The sequence below is a fragment of the Panthera pardus genome, unplaced genomic scaffold (assembly GCF_024362965.1).
Source record: "Panthera pardus isolate Hobbes unplaced genomic scaffold, ASM2436296v1 HiC_scaffold_12, whole genome shotgun sequence".
Taxonomy (NCBI): Eukaryota; Metazoa; Chordata; class Mammalia; order Carnivora; family Felidae; genus Panthera; species Panthera pardus.
In genome coordinates, this window is record NW_026526677.1 from 97,983,200 (window position 1) to 98,000,330 (window position 17,131).

The window sequence follows — 17,131 nt, forward strand, 5'->3', positions numbered from 1 at the left end:
CAGTGACGCTAACAGCAAGTAGGAAGGAGAGGGGAAGGACAGCATCTGGATGGAGAGCTAATTCACTCGTTCATGGGCTCCTGCCGCCCTGAGAGAGGGCATTATTTGGTTTTAAAGCAATGTCGATTCCGACAACAGTAACCACATCCGCCTTCAAATGCAAGTTCAGTAGAATGGACTTTTGAATTATTCATCAGTTCCTCCAACAAACATTCATTGAGCCCTTTCTATATACCAGGTCCTGAACTGGGTACACACTTGAATCCAACCCAATCCCTGTCCTTGGGGAGCTTTAAAAGTTCTTGGAGCTTTAAAAGTTCTTCCATAGAAGACACTCATTCAATGACACATAGGAAGGGGCCCTTAGTAGCTCATGGGAAAGATGGGCAGAATTCCCACACAAAAGAAGGACATTCTGGATGAGGGAATGAAGGAGACAGCAGACTTTGGTGGGAAAATGCTTGGACAGGAATCCAGGAGGCCTGGGTTGTAGTTCTGATTCTGTCATTAATTCAGAAGATCCCCTTCCCCTTGCTGGACCTCAGTTTCCCATCTGTCAACGAGGGAAGTTGACTTAGCAGCTTTGGCATTAGAGAGTCTATGGTGGCAGGTGCTGGGGGGATGGGGAAGGTTGGGGAGTGGAGTTTTTACACAGCTTGATAGCGTTCAGTGGTTTCCCCAACAGCTTGCCTGGGCCAGATGGGCAACTGCCCCTAGACCAGGCCAGGGGAGCCCCATCTGGTAAGACTCAGTCTCATTTTGTCTTTCTGTGAATGTTCTGTTAATCCTGGGTGCCAGACCTTCAGACAGGGGTCCAGGAGTGAAATGACAGCATACACTGTGACCAAGAACTTTAAATACATTGGCAAGGCCCAGGGTGCCCTCAGGGAGAACATCCTCGTTTCCAGTGAGGTCGCTTACTTAGATTTGAAAGCAAGAAGAGGGGCGCCCAGTTGGCTCAGTCAGTTGAGCGTCCGACTTCAGCTCAGGTCATGATCTCATGGTTCATGAGTTTGAGCCCCACGGCGGGCTCTGTGCTGACAGCTCAGAGCCTGGAGCCTGCTTCGGGTTCTGTGTCTCTGCTCTCTCTTCCCCTCCCCTGCTCGGACTCTGTATCTCTGTCTCTCTCAAGAATAAATAAATGGATGGAAGGAAGGAAGGAAGGAAGGAAGGAAGGAAAGATGAAGACACCAGTAGGCCATATCACCATGTTCTAAATGACCAGGCTCCCAGAACAGGCTCTACTGTTCTGTTCCAAAGTCTACTTCTCAGCAAAGGGGCCAATAAAACTTTGTGACTATGTTAACCTGCGATTTCCCTGAAATGGTTTGGGTTCAGCCTCCCACGGTCGGACCACCCTAGGGAAACACAGGCAAGCTAACCTTGTGAGTCATGCCAGGAACAGAGGATAGCCCAGCGTGACCCGTACTGAGGGTGCCTCGGAGGAAAACAAGACTAGAGTGACCCGTCAAAGTTAGATTGTGGACGATGTTACTTGCTGGGCCAAGAAGTTAGCTTTCAGAGTGGAGGACTGGTTGATGAGCGATGAGCTTAGGAAGGTATCCTGACAGCAGTGTGTGGCTTGGACCATGCAAGGGGGTGAGAGGGGACTCCTAGGGGCCGTGAGAAGGCTTGGGCAAGGCCCTGAACCCTACAGAGAGGGTGGTCATGGAAAGGAGCAGGAGGGGGGTAAATGGGAGGGATTATACAGGAGGAGGAACCCATAGGACTTGGCCACTGACTGGAAGTAGGAAGCAGAGAGAACAAAGGGACAGAAGCCTGGGAAACATCCAGCTTTCCTCCCCAGCATAGATGCAGCAAATCACACACCTAGAATCACAAAAGACCTTAAGACTCTTGTCTACACAGCACAAAATAACCTACCACTGAAAACTTCAGAAAGCCCCCAGATGCCATCTGGCCCCCAAATATCTGGAAAGCCGTTTTGCTTTTTGTCTGGATGCTTGCAAAGGGCATGGGAGTAACAGGGCCTCTCTACCCCCAGGCTCCAGAGTCGCCCCACTAAGTACTCTTCAGGAAGGCAGCCAAGAGCCAAGGTGCCGGGTGAAGGGGTAGCCAAGCCCCCTGCTCTCATCAGAAGCCGTGCCGGTATTTTTAGTACCGCAATCAACAGTGGGCCCGCCTCTGGATCGGTTCAGGCAGCCTGGGCCGAGCAGAGCTGTTAAAAATGGAAGGGCACACGCTGCAATCAGTTGTGGCGGACGAGGGGCACCGGAGGGGCAGCAGCTGTGACATCGGAAGCTATTGGCCCTCGAGCTGGCAGAGGGGAGCCCGGCGGGGGCATGGGGAGAGCAACTTCCGGGAGCATGCTGGGGCCTGAGGTCATGCCGTCCCAAACCCGTGGTGCCCCAGAAGCATCCGGGAGTCAGGCCCCTTCCCCAAAGCACTGCCTCCACACCTGCTTCTTACTGTGCCACAGACCCCACCGTTAGCATCCACACTCTTTCCTTTCCCTGCAGGCCTTTCTGTAAGTGGCCAACTTCAGATGTTGGGGGGTGGGAGGCCCAGTGAAAAGGGGAGGGACTACAGACCAGTGCTGCCCCGGGCTAGAGGGTGGCGAGCACCGAAGAGCCGGGTAGAGCAGGACACAGATGGCCCATCCCGCCCACTGAAATCGGGGAACCGACGGTTGTCGCCTCTATTGTCCCCCACTTCTCTGTTCTGGTACAAAGCAGAGCTGCACCGAGAGCTCCCTGTGTCCCTTCCAGGGTGGGAACTGTAGTAGGCAGGCTGGGACAGTGCACCTGTACTACGCTGAGACCCAGGAGGCCTGCCTTCTAAGCCATTTGTATCACTCTGCGGCACCTTTGGGGCCTCCAGCAAGTGACCTTCCCTCTCTGGCCTTGGTGGCTCTATGTAAAATGACAACACTGGGTAGCAGCAGGCCAGGTGCAGTGATGGATGCTTTGGAGGCCCTGGCCACAGCCTCTCCCCTCCATCCCAGAGCAGAGGACTGCTGGCTGGGGCGGAGCCGGGCCCCAAAAGAGGGACTGTACTCAGTGTCCCCTTCCAGAACAGAAGCCCAGAGGATGGGCTTCCTGGCATGGTTGGGACATCATTGTCCTGCCCAGCCAGGAGCAGAGAGGGCTGCGAGGGTGCAGAGAGGACAAGGAAGTGGATGCGGAACTCAGGGACCCAGGGCGCCTATCAAAGTAGTGCCTAGAGGCCACGCTGTCCCACCCCCTCACCGTACAAACCCTGGCACTGAAGTCAGGGGAAGGCAAGAGCGCCGGTGACCCCGCCAGACACGCGCCCGGGGGGAGGCACGCATGGGACGCCTGAAGGCAGGAGCCAACGCCCCCTCCCCGCTGCGTCCTGGGTCCTTCAAACGACCCCTTCCATCAGGGTCTCCAGAACCCCGATTCACCCCAACTGAGCCCTCAGCCTCGCAGACGGGCCGTGGGGCTCCGCAGCCATCTGCCAGCCTGCATGCAGGAGCGCAGGGGTTGTAGAGTTTATTGAATCCGTGTAGGAGCATAAATCCGTGTCAACTTGCCTCTGAACAGTGTTCAGCTGGCAGACGTGCTGTCCTGGGAAGATGCTTCGCTGCCTGTCCCACAACCCTTTACTCCCCAAGCAGGGCAGATCCAGGCCCCACCAGCTGGGTGCCTCGTTCGAGGAGGTGCCCTGACAGGTCATTCCTTCCATCCCCCTGCCGCACCGCCCCCCGCTCCCCGCACCAGGCCACAATCACGCCGAGTCAGCGTCTCCTTAACAGCATGCCCTGACCAACTGTGCTCCGTAGCCGCTTGGCCCTGCAGATGTTCGGCATCTGGACGTGTCCCTCCCCCCACCCCCGGGCATGGGAGGGGCCCTGCTGCCTTCCCTGAGCCCGGGCTCCTGGAGCCAGGGGCAGGAGGAAGCGTCCAGTTGTCCCCGCCCATCTCCGGCTGCCCTGCGGGCATCGCGTCTTCCCACCTGGAAGGTGGGTACCACACTCAGGGAGCACGGACAGGAGCGCCCCCAGGCTGGCATATGGCAGAGCCACGTTCGCCACCACGGTGTGGGCTGGGTGGCGCATCTCGTGCTTCCTCAACACCTCAGGAGGCGGGATGAGAATCTGCCGTCTGACAGCCTCGGGCACCGCAGCCTGCTGAGGGCTCAGTCACGCACCTAGCTCTGCAGATGGCTGGGCCGCGTCGGCATCAGCGGGGAGAGGGTGGTCGGCTCCCTCTGCGTGTGCTGCTGCGGCCACTCGGTCTGAGAGACGCGGCGATGCCCGCCTCCGGGGACAGCAAGAGAAGAGCTGAGCTGCCTCTGTGCCCGGGCTGGCCTGCTGGACGGTGGCGGGCACGGCCACTGCCCTCTCTTGGTGTGGGGAGGCTCTCTGCTGGGGGCTCAAAGCCTCCCTCCCACCCACCCCCCCCCCCCCCAAAAGCTGCTGGCTGTGGAAGATCAAGAGAAGGGCTGGTTGGGACTCAGTAGAGGGTAGAAAGAAACTGTGCCAATGAAGAGGCACGGGAAGATTGGCATCTCTCCACAACCAGCCAAGGGGACAGCGGCTTCTTCCAAGAGGCCGCAGCGGCGGCCATGCTCCAACCCGAGGAAGCGTTCAGAGCTGAGAGGCAGTGTGACAAAAAGGAACGGGGAGGAGAGAGTAGTGATATTGCCCCCCTTTTCCGCCGTGACGTAGAAACCCCAAGCACTCTTCCTAGGAGGAGAGAAGTACTGTCTCCGCCTATTAGACGGGAAAACTGAGCCTCCGAGAAGTTGAGTGACTGGGCCACCATCACACGGCTCGCATTGAGACCCAGAAGGAAACCCCATTCTTAACTTGGACGTGAAACCATCAGTCCCCCTAGGCCATGAGTTCATGCCCTGTATTCCCCCAGAGCCCTGAACTGCAACCACCCTCAGCCAGGCTCACAGACAGTGGGGTAGGCACTCTCAGGTGGTTTCTGTGGGTGAAGAATTGCCCCCTCGGCTGCCCATCCTCTGCGGTGAAATGCCCTGGGCTGCTAGCCCTCGGTGTGAAGGCATCTTGGAAAGTCTGTAGGAGAGACAGCGGGAGGCGATCCTGGGCTCCGTCCATGCACAATCTTGCTCAGGACAACACAAGGGGAAAATCTAGCTGCGTGGACTGGAGTCAGCTCCCCGCCAAGCCTCAGTTTCTTCATCTACAAAGCGAGGCGATGGGACTAGGAGATCCCTGAGGTCCCTCCCAGCTCGGACTCCATGAATCTGGAAAGGAAGAACACTACTCCGTGACTCTATCCCTGACCTCTCCCCCTGGCCCTCTCTGTCTGGTGCTCCGTTCTTTGGTTTGCGCGACGGTGAGAGGCCCTGCGTATTTCTCGGTCTTTCTCTGTCTTCCCCTGCATCTCCCTGCTTGTATCTGCCTCTCTCTGGTGGCATCGCTCCAACTGAGGGTCCTGTGTAGGGGCACCCTTCATGGATCCAAGGAAGGGAGCACCCACAGTTCTGAAACACTGTCTAAGAACTAGTAATCTGTTCGGTAGAGAGGACAAAGCTAGTCACTGGTGCTGTGCGCAAACAGTGATAGTGAGAAAAGAGAAGGCGACGTGCCTGCTGCCCTCAGGGACCTCCTTTTTTTAATGGCAGAGACAAGAACCATCCAGAAAGCGAAGAGGAAGCTCAGACTGGCATCGGGCCCAGAGATAAGTCCCAGCAGCTGGGAAGAGGGAGGGCAGACAAGCAGATGAGGGTTAGCACCTGCCATAAAGACTTCGAGGGGACCAGGCATACGCACAAGAACATTCGGCCTTCCAGCAAGGGCTCAGGTCAAAGGCAAAGGAAAAGAGTCAGACCGCCAAGGCCAAAGGGAAGGCGCAAGACCCAGGTCTGTTTTCTCAGTGTCCCCCCATCCCAGAGGCCTCTCCCTATTGGAGACCATGGCGAGCGCAGTGGCCCCAAGGGCTCCTGAGCAGAGAGATAGCATGCATATGTCCAGCACAAGGACTCAGACCCCCAAAGGACCTGGAAAAGTCTGGGACAATAGCAGATAGAGGGGAAAGGGACGTTCCTGGTCTTAGAGGCAAAGTCTGGCTGCACAAGTACAAGATGGGGTGGAACCCACTTTGCAGCAGAATGTGGAAAACCGACTCCGGGTGTAGCTGAAAACCAGCTTGAGATGAGACCAGAACACGATGGGGCCGCTGACCCGTCTCAACGTGCGTACCTTCGGCAGAGCTGTGCCGATAGGATAGTGGCCAGAGGAGGGAGGTCAGGGTCTCATGCTCCTGACATTCTGTGCTCAGTCCTGGGTCTCCCATCATGAAGGGTCACTGACAACCAAGTCACCTCCACAGGGGGACAATAAGAGGGAGGGGTGGAGGGCGCCATGTCCTGTAGTTAATTTTCCAAATGCTTCTATAATGCTCTATCCCTGCACACTGCTAACTCCCTGCATCCTCATGATGACCGTGTGAGGCGGGCACTATTTCCAGCCCCCTGGCAGGGATGAGGAAACTGAAGTGCAGAGAGCTTAATGAACTTGCTCAAGGTCAACCCCCAGGCACCTCGTGCAGTCAGGACTCAAACCCAGGAGATCTGGCTCCAGAATCGTGCTCTAACCCCAGCTCCGCTGCCTCCCGCACACAGACAGCTGAGAAGGAGCAGGGATCCTTAACCCACAGAGGAGAAGGCTCTAGAGTGGCAGGCGGTGGGGCTGCCTACCGTGCAGGGAGTGTGCGGGGTCAGCGCTGGGGGACCCGGACAGCAGCCTGGGCATCAGCGAGTGTTGTGGAGGCAACACTACTCCTCACCCCTCACGCTCACCTCCACACTATGCTATTCACAGGCCCCTCTGCTCTCCCATTATCCAGTCCTCTAGGGCACTTGTGCCACAAATTTGATAGAATCGTGGCATCTCGACGTGAGAAGTGGCTCCCTGAAGTTCTCCTGCGTGACTTCTCGCTCCTGCAGAATTCACATCAGCCCAAGGGAAGAGTATACAGTCTTGGTCACCTTCAGTAATGGGGAGCTCAGGACCAGTCAAGGCACCTATGCCAGCGGTAAGTGGGCAAGTCCATTAGAATGAGAGCTTCTCAATATTCTAGGACAGCTTGTGGGGGGGGGGCAGGAGGAGGAAGAGGTGATACAAAGTAGAATGTAGGGCCATATAGGCTGAAATCTTTTCTGCGGAAGGAAATATAGCACCTTCTATTTGTGGGAAACCTGAGATAACAAGTTACAGCCTTCGGGTGCTGCAGAGAGGAAGCAGAAATGATCCCCCACGTTTACAGGAGCAGGTGACAGAAGCACAGAGGACCAGCCCCTGCTGACAGTTACAGAGCAAAGAACAGGAAGGATGGAGCGGGAACCCAAGATCCTGGCTTGCGGGGGGCTCTCTGACCTGTTGGCCCCCAGGGAAGAGGCCCGGCTGGTGCTTCATGCCACATGCACTCCGGTGGCCCGTTCCCAGCGCCAAAAGTTGTTTAGATGTGCTGTCCACCCTACCTGGGACCACGGAGCGCTGGAAATGCGGCCAGGGGACATGAGAAGGGCTCCAGGTACAGAACACACCATGGGATTTGAAAAGATGACTGTAGGGGCGCCTGGGTGGCTCAGTCGGTTAGGCATCCGGCTTCGGCTCGGGTCATGATCTCGCGGTCCGTGAGTTCGAGCCCCGCGTCAGGCTCTGTGCTGACAGCTCAGAGCCTGGAGCCTGTTTCAGATTCTGTGTCTCCCTCTCTCTGACCCTCCCCCGTTCATGCTCTGTCTCTCCCTGTCTCAAAAATAAATAAACGTTTAAAAAAAAAGTTAAAAAAAAAAAAGAGGGGCACCTGGGTGGCTCAGTCGGTTGAGCGTCCGACTTCGCTCGGGTCATGATCTCACCGTCCGTGAGTTTGAGCCCCGCATCAGGCTCTGTGCTGACAGCTCAGAGCCTGGAGCCTGCTTCCGATTCTGTGTCTCCCTCTCTCTCTGGCCCTCCCGCCGTTCATGCTCTGTCTCTCTCTGTCTCAAAAATAAATAAAAATGTTAAAAAAAAAAATTTAAAAAAAAAAAGAAGAGTGTAAAACATCTCGTTAATAATTTTGTAATATTGAGCACACGTTGAAATGATCCTATTGGGTTATATAAAATATATGATTAAATTTAAAACAACTGTTTAAACCACGGCATCCCAACACGGAACGAAGGCACACATGGGCAGAACGCAAATTCCCTATTAGTGCTAGGGGTCCAGAGAGTCAGAACCTTGGGAGTTCAGGAGTGAGAGAGCCCTCTGCAGTGTGAGGGAAGGGTCAGGAAGGAAGGGCTGGTGGCCTTGGGAAGAGCCCTGAAGGATAGGTCCAAAGTGGGCAAATGTCGAGAGCAAAGAGGCATTCGTGGTGTAGGGGAGTGGGGTGCACTGGGGAGACTGGGAGGTTGAGGAAGGAGTTTCCTGGTGACAGCAGTCGAAAATGAATCAGGGCAGGGACGATGTCTCCCCACAGAGGCCCACCCAAGGTCCTGTCTTTGTTCCTCTTGAGCTCCCAATCCAGACTTCACTTTCTGTGGCCTCTTTCCTTAAAACGCATTCAGTAACCAATCGCTGAAGAGCGCCTACCATGTGCCAGGCACTCTGTGAGGTGTTGGGGGCACAGCAATGGACAAGACCTACTCGGTTCCTATCGTTGAGTTTACAACGACTGAGAACGTTGAGTTTACAACGTTGAGAAGGCAAAGAGATAAAAACTTACCAGTGCTTGTGCACTAACCTCCTCAAATCCAGTTCTAGCAACTACCATGGAGCAGTGGGTCCATGACCCCCCTCGCTCCCGCCCCACCCGAAGGAACAGCCCCAGCTCCGTGACTCCTAGGCAGTCCAGTCTTCTGAGGGTCCAGTCATGAAAGCCCAGCCTACCCCGTAAGTAGCCTGGGGACCCAGATCTGGATCTACTAGGAGCTGTGGGTGTCTGACACCCATGACCACCAGGCCCACAGGCCTAGTAGGGGCACCAAAAGGTATGAAGGACCTTTCTAGCTTCGTAGGCCCCGTCATGAATCCCGTCCGAGGTTTTGCATTCACAGAGAGGCCTGGCTCCTCCAAAGGGGGAAGATACCACTTGACTCAACTACCCACCCAGACACTTCTCAAGAAAACAGTGCCCTTGGAGTTTAGCTCGTGTTCTCCGATCGGCCAGACCTGAGTTCCCAGTCCTGTCTCCTCTGATCTCATTTCTCCCTCAGCCAAGTTCACCGAAGGCCCAGCTTGCAGAGGGCAGAAAGATGGGGGCTGGGCCCAGCCCCCTCTCGGACCCTCCCAGCCTGACCCAGAGGAAGCCAATGGAAGCAGGAAAAGCACCCCAGGCCCTCCTGAGTTGTACTCTGTCAGCCACTTGCATGACTCCTCAGGACTCCCAAGAACGTAAGGGAACGTGAAGACCCACTCTCGTATTCCACAAATCAGAAATTGGACTTGGGGTTCTGTATGTGTATTAGTACCATAGCCCTCCCTAAACAGTCTGCAGCCCTCTACCTGCAACGCCCCCCCCCCAGGCACCCCCCACACACACACTTACACACATGGGCACAATGGCAAGGACTAAGGACAGAGAACATTGCATGGAGGTGGCCTCAGTGTAAGAGGCTCCGTCACATCCCAGGCCCTGTCAGTGGGCAGGCCGTCCGGTCCAGTCACTGTGACAACAGGACCCATCACTCAAGGAGGGAGCTGCGTGAAGCTGCTCAGAGCTGGGTGTTGGAGGAGACCATCCTCATGCCTTAAATGTCCTTCACTAGAGACCTTTACCCTTCCTCACCCTTCACCCTACAGCTCTGAACCTCTCAGTGACCATGTCCCTGCTTCCGGAGGAGAAGACAAGTACAGCAGGGGAAATGAAAGCTGGATGCCAGAACAAACTCTGGAACGGGAATCGGGAAAGGCCGGCTTTGACCTTGAGCGAGTCATTTCTCCTCTGGGCCTCCGTCTCACCCTTCCAGGAAAGTCAGCGATTGCTAAGGTCCCTGACAGCTTTGACATTGAAGGCTCCGGGGTTCCGTGGGCTTGTCCTCTGGAGCCTGGCAAGCTGACAACTATGCACATCAGAGCCCACATGAGCAACATATGTGCCAAAGGGTGGCAAATGCGTCTACAGGAAATCAGCCTGGCACTGCCTTCTCTGGTGACGTGGGAAGAACACAGCCCTCCCCTGCATCCCAGGACGCCCTGCAGCATCTCCCCATGTACACTGTGCAGTGAGAACAAATGAAAGAGCCTGGCACGGTGCCTGACCCAGAGTGGCTGTTCCAGAAGGGCCCAATGTCCCCTCCTTCCCCTCTCAGACGCTGAATGTGTATCTCTTTTCTTAGAGGATGGTGGGGGTAAGAGAAACTAGAAAGAAGAGGGGAAGGACAAGGTCAGGGAGGCTGGGAGAGTAGGAAGGACCACAGCTGCCATCATTAATCACCTTCCCTGGTAACCTGTGTCTGGTGACTCAGCACCTGTGACACTGATAAAGGCTGGAGGGATGGAGATGACAAAGTCACAGGCGGGATGTGATTGCATGGGGGAGGGAGAGGCAAGGTTGAGTCCCGCTTTCAGGGTTTAATCTCACACACACACACACACACACACACACACACACACACACACACACTGCCATTCTGCAGCCTGCAGAGCCCCCTCCTCCTGCTGCCACCCCATCTGTGCTCAGGCTGCAGCCCCCTCTGCCTACTCCCCATGGCCAACCAGGACAAGGAAGGCGACCGCTATTGAATATTTTACACATTAAGAATTCTATGAAGCCAGGTGCATTAGAAGGGCAGGGACTATGTAATGAGGCAAACTGGCGTAGTGGAAAGTGCACGAGGTGACCGAGGACCCATCTGCCTTCTCCGATCCTCCCCCAAGACCTGCCTGCTGAACGAACGGGCATCAGCTGGTTCCTGGCAAACCTTGCGACCAACTAGCTGTGTGACCGCACACAACTCACATCCCCTCTCTGGGCCTCGGTTCCATCATCTGCACGATGACTAGGTTGGATGACAAGATCCCCAAAGTCCCCTCTGGCTCCAGTAGGCTGTGACTCTCAGATTCTATAAGCTATCCGCACGTCCCAGCAGATGGCCAATAGCAGTAGTCATTGGTTGAGCTGGCTCCCACCAATTCCCTGTAAGAAGTGAGCACATACAGCAAATGCTCTTTTTGGTTCCTCTCCATGCAACAGCCACTGTTTATAATTAAAATTCTGAATTATCAACTGTTTTCATTATAAGTAAGGAAGGGGAGGGCAGAGCACAGCAGAACAGAATTGCAGGTGGGCTCTTTAGGACTCCTGTGTTCTATATGCATCATTCCCTCTCATCTATAAACATCTAAATACCTCTCTGTCTCCCTCTCTCAGCGCCCCCTCCCATTAAATATTGTCATGGGTAGAATTCTAGGGTGGCCCCGAGATTCCTGCCTCCTCCTGTATCATGATTATCATGAGATAATTGAGGTTTCAAATAAGTTGATTTTGAGTTATGTAAAAGGAAGATTGTCCTGGGTGGGCCTGACTTACTTAGGTGAAAGCACATAATAGAGGGAGGGGCCCTTTCCAGGAAGAGAGAGACCTCGCGGAAGTAAGCCACTGTGAAGTGAGTGAGCCCGTGTCAGTGCTACAGGTCAGGAAAACTGTGAGCAGCTTCTGGAGGTCAAGAGAGTCCCTTGGATGACAGCCAGCAAGAGAATGGGACTTCAGTCTTACAGCCACAAGGAACCGAATTCCAACATATGAGCTTAGAAGAGGATCCTGCGCTCCAGAAAGGACCACGGACCAGCCCACGGCTGGCTTTCAGCTCTGTGAGACCCTGAGCAAAGGACCAAGCTAGGGTGGCTTGGACTCCTGCCTCGCAGAAACCACGGGATGAAATTGCATGCCGTTTTAAGCTGGTCGCGGTCGCAGGTTCGCGGTCATCTGCTACCGAGCGATAGAAAGTGAACAGAAATATCTAACCAGATGGTAAAACATCACACCAGCGTCTCCTAACAGGGTGTTGCCTGGATGCCACTCCAATGCCAAGCACAAGTGGCCTGCCCCCTCGGCTGTTTTGGAATTGCCTAAGAGCCCTCCCTCTGACCCCAGTCACTGAGACTAGGCCGCAAAGACAAAGGGCTACTCTACCCAGGGAGGTGCTGCCTCCTCCCACGTGAAGGCGATGACATCTGTCCAGTCCAGTGCCAACACGGGACGGCAGAGGCCACCCCAGGGGACAAGTGCCCTTCTACTTCTCCCAGCCAATCTGGTAATGGCATGCAAATGACTCCATTAGCTTCCAGGCCAATTGACAGCCAAGCCATGCGTTAGATAAATTGCCTCCAGGAGGGTGCCCACTCCCACCCCCCATAACACAACACCTTGGCACCTAGTGCAGACGCCGGCCCTCTGCCCTTCCTCCTTCCGTGTTCTCCCTCCTGCCCTCCTCGCTGCCTGCCCCATGGGGCACCAGCCCCTAGTGCCTCTGCCTGCCACTTCTGCCTTACTGCAGCAGAAGCCTCATCCAACGTGACATCGGAGGGCAAGGGGACAGGGAACTCAGCTGAGGTTTTGGAATGTGCCCTAGGAAGGCATGAGCGTGGAGGACAGGCCCTATCCCCCCTTGTCTCAGCACCCCTCCCAACCCTCTCACATCCCCACGTGTACCCCACTCCTTCCCTGACTCACACAGGTCGATAGTGAGCCAGGAGACCTTCCAGTGATGAGCAAATCCTATGGCACATTCCTAGGGCCTAGAATCTTTTCATCCGTCCCATGCCCCTCCCCTGAATCTGCCAAGAGGACAGCTGTCCCCAAGCCCCTGAGAGAGGCATCTGACACTTAAGTTCTCCCTAGTAAGTAGCCCGGGACTCCTCTGTTTCCCTGTTTCCCCTCCCATCCTGGTCCTCACTTCCCCAAGGGCTAGATGGGCAGTGAGGTTTCTGGGACCTCATCCAAGAAGAGCCTGGAAGACCCCTAGAGTTTATTCTTTTATTAAAAGCAGAGACATAGCACTGGTCCTATCTCTGGGCACTGGAGAAACACATGAGTGGAAAGGAATTGGATCCCAAGCCACCGGCTCTGCAAAAGGACTTGCTGAAGTTGACTTAGCACCTTCGCTGCTTGTATGCAAGCAGCTACAAGTGCCTCGGAGACAGGGATCCCAGACGCTCAGAATTCACAACCCACCCTCCCCACCCCACCCCACCCCGCCTCCAGTGCTTCTAGGACTCCGCACCAAGCATCTCCTCCTTCTCTGAGCAGAGCAGACCTTACACTTCCCCCACATTTGCACGGGCTGAGCCAAAGCGTGGCCTCTTGGTGATGTACACCAGAGTCACGTGGGGAGCCGGTGAGGATACGGATTCCCTGCCCGGTTAGCACGTTCTTCAAGTGACTCTCATGCACGGAAGTTTGAGACCCGCTGTCTAGTTTCTCTGTGGATGTTACTCTCACGCTTTGCTACCAAGGCAATACTTACCCAGAAAGAAAACCATCTAGAAGCAAGATCAGATGTTTGGTCCACTTGTTAGGTGATGCGGTGGCTACAGGACAATTTACTTAACCTCTTTTCAGCCTCAGCTTTCACAGGTGTAGAATGGGAATACCCAGGCTACAGTATTCTTAGGCTAAAATTAACCTCCACTCATTCCACAAGGATTCATTGAGCTTATCCTCTGCCCAGTACAAAAGCAAAATCATAGTCTCTATCCTCCCAGAGCTCAGTTTTATAGGGGAAAAGCAGAAACAACATATAAAAATCAAGGAAATAAACAAGAACGTATCATACAATGTAAAGGGCTGTGCAAAGAATAGAGCAATGGCAAACTACCAAAACTCATTTAAGACGAAGTGAACTGAATTCGCCTGTGTTTATGAAAGAAATTGGAGTTGCAGTTAAAAATCTTCCCACAAAGAAAACTCCAGGCCCAGCAGGCCTCCCTGGTAAATTCTACCAAACATTGGAGAAACGAATATTACCAGATCTATATAAACTCTTCCAGAAAATTACAATGAGGAATCATTCAAAACTCATCTTATAAGGCCAGCATTACTCTGATACCAAAACCAGACAAAGACACTCTAAGAAAACTACGGGGGTGCCTGGGTGGCTCAGTCGATTGTGTCCGACTCCAGCTCAGGTCACGATCTCGCGGTCCGTGAGGTCGAGCCCCATGTTGGGTTCTGTGCTGACAGCTCAGAGCCTGGAGCCTGCTTCCGATTCTGTGTCTCCCTCTCTCTCTGCCCCTCCCCCCCCCATAGTGTTCTGTCTCTCTCAAAATAAATAAACATTTTTAAAAAAAATTTTTTAAAGAAAACTACAGATCAATATGTTTCATGCTGACAGATGCAAAAATTCCGAACCAACTTTCAAGAAATGTATCCCAACAATATAGTAAAAGGACAACACATCACAACTAAGGGGAGCGCATCTCAGGAATACAGAGTGGGTTTAAAATTCAAAAATCAATTGATGTAACTCACCGTGTTAATAGACTCCAAAAGAAAAGCCATAATGCTCCTCTCAAAAGACGCAGAAAAGGCATTGGACACAAATCCAACATCCATTCTTGATAAAAACTCTCCGCAAACCAGAGAAAAGGAAGGAACTTCCTCAAACCGATGAAGGGAACCTACAAAAATGCATAATCACAATAATGCAGCGGACATCCTATTTCATGGTGAAAGGCAGCAAAAGAGGGCTCAAGTCCGGGCAGTGGCCACCCAGGCAGGGGGCGGGGGTGGAGAGTGCATGCTCACGGGCCGGGTGTGAGGTCAAGGCCGGCTCCTGCATCCGTGCAAGCAGCTGGCCCTCGGGACATGGTGGCTCTCGGATCTCCACAGACCCTCCCCTGGGCAGCCCAGTGTGTCCAGTACAAACCTTGGTGTCTCTCCAGCTCAACTTACTGTGGTTGGTTATACCTGCCTCCCTTCTCTGCCCGAAGATCTCTTCCTCCTGCCCCAGCACCTAGTACAGTACCTGGCACCAGGCAGGTACAGTAAATGTATGTTGACTAAATAAGTGAAGGAATGAATGGCGAATTCACTAATTAAATCATGAATGCAGAGCAAGGGAAACATTTCAATCTGCCTTGGCCTCCGTGTCGGATCCTCTCCTCCACCCCAGGTCAAGGGCGCCCCCAGCTACCACCCTCCTATTTCAGCAGCATCCCCGCCTGCTCTGTCTACCCAGAAGCTGCAACCACGTGGCCAGACCACTGGGCAGTCAGTGCTGGCCGACTCCTGGTGGCTGGCAGCCGGGCCTGACCTAGTTTGGAGCTGGTCGAGGCTGACATTTGCCACAATACATGCAGCTCATCAGATGGGCTTAGCGTGTTGGGCTCTCAAGCCGGATTCGGCTTTGCATGCCAGAAATTTGGACAGAACACGATGGGCTCGGAGCCCCGTCTCGCCCTGTCCCACGGGGAGGCGTGAGGGACATTGCTAAAGGAACAGGGAGCGGGGAGGACTCCTCGTGGCATGGATTAGTTTACTGATCTAAGCATTTTCCAAACATTTTTTGGTGCGTTTTCCGTTTACTAAACATCGGCAACGTAGGTCAAACGCAGAGCGATTGCCGAGGGCCCCAAGGTGATTCAGACACTGGCTCAACCCTCAGTTACTCCCTGTCAAGAGTCAGGGAGAAACATCCGCGAATAACCAAAGTAAAAGCAGATAGTTGTTACAACGGAGATGTGTGCCTCACTGGGTGGCATTTCCGTGGAAGGAGAGGCCAAGGGAAGCCTCACGGTACAGGTGGATCTTGAGAGGAGACACAAAGGGTGGGGAGCATCTCTCTAGAGGATGAAGTCGGGTCACGGTCCAACCTGGCAGAGTGTCAGCGCGTCCCAGCGTTCAAGATGGGAGCGAGCACGCTGTGTCTGGGGCCGTGCGCGTTCCCAGGGCCGGAGGACAGCCTTGGAGTACGGAGTAGGGAGAAGCAGGCTGCAGGGCAAAGCAGGGCTAAACCACGGATGGACCACAGGCGCCAGGCTCAAAAGTTAGATGTGGTCCTGTCGGCAATGGGAAGTTACTGCAGGATCGAGGGTAGGAAGGCGACAACGGTCAGCATTAGCCTGGTGGATGCAATGGCGGCCGGTTAAGGCTGTAGAGTGGCCTCGAGTCTGGATAAACAGTGACAAGGTCTGGGGTAATGGACCTGGAGAGGGCAGCTCAGGCCAGACCCCGAGGGGGTAGCTAGGAAGGCCTGGGGGGAAGGGGAGGATGCACCCTGCACCCCGGGGCTCAGCTTGTACCAGGCTCAGGCTCTCTACCCCCTCCCCCTTCGCTCCTTATTCTGGGTACCCCACAGAGCCTCCTACCCACCCCCCGAACCACCTTCTTCCTCAGGGGTGTGGTTACGTGCCCTGTCTGCTCTCCCTCTGCTGCCCAGCCCTGCCATCTTCAACCTCAGGCCGTACAGAGGAAAGCGGGGGGGGGGGGGGGGGGGGGAGTTGCAGAGACAAAACTGAAGTTGAGCAAAGCAGAAGGGAAACCACATTGATGGCAGGGGCCTGCTGGGCGTCCCTACAGGACTGACAGGGTCTTCTCCTTTCGGGAGGCAAGGTCTGAGTTTCTTCCCCGTGACATCCAGGCTTGTACCCATCTTCCCCTTGTATCCAGGCTTCGTTGGGCATCGCCTCTGCGCTGAGCTTACAGAGAGGGTCTGATGGGTCCTCGGAGCCTGAACTCTCCCCACCAAACCGTGAAATAGGAGCCTGCCCCGCTGGAGACACCAGAATGATGTGTTAAGGGGTCAAAGCTTCCTTCCCTCAGTCAAACCCTCAGTCCCTAGGAAGTGGCGCCTCCCAAAGGCTGGGCACCCAGGAGGCCCTGACTGTATCCCCAGGGGTCAGGAATGCCACCGACTATGGCATCCAGCAGGAAGAAGGGAGAGAGGGGCAGGCAGCTGATCTCGTGGCTGGAGGGAGTGGGCACTGAGTGCCCACTTAATGCAGTATGACACCCAGGGCCCCGTGGCAGCATAAATATTCCACGTCATGGTAACTGAATCTGACATGTCTTCCCCGGCACCCCCAGTGTGCGCCTTCCCTAGCCATCTCTACCTCCCCGCCCTGGACCCAGGGGTCGGGACCAGGCAAGGGGCGTTCCAGAACCCCTGCTGTCACACTAGGTTTCCATTGCAGGAGAGGGCCAGCCTCTATACCAGCATGGGGGTGAAGGGGACTCTCCCGGGCCTGGGG

General features: G+C 54.8%; 1 long non-coding RNA gene across 5 annotated transcripts in view; it reads right to left on the minus strand.

Annotated features, from left to right (window-relative positions):
* The window catches only part of LOC109278513 (uncharacterized), a 52,633-nt gene extending 36,299 nt beyond the window's left edge, over positions 1-16,334 (minus strand). For all 5 annotated transcript variants that reach the window (XR_008421277.1, XR_002085703.2, XR_002085700.2 and 2 more), the window contains exons 1-2: positions 14,915-16,334; positions 14,412-14,857 (exon numbers count right to left, since the gene is read on the minus strand). This is a non-coding gene — a long non-coding RNA (uncharacterized LOC109278513). The remainder of the gene's footprint in view (positions 1-14,411; positions 14,858-14,914) is intronic.
* Between the last annotated feature and the right edge of the window lie 797 nt (positions 16,335-17,131).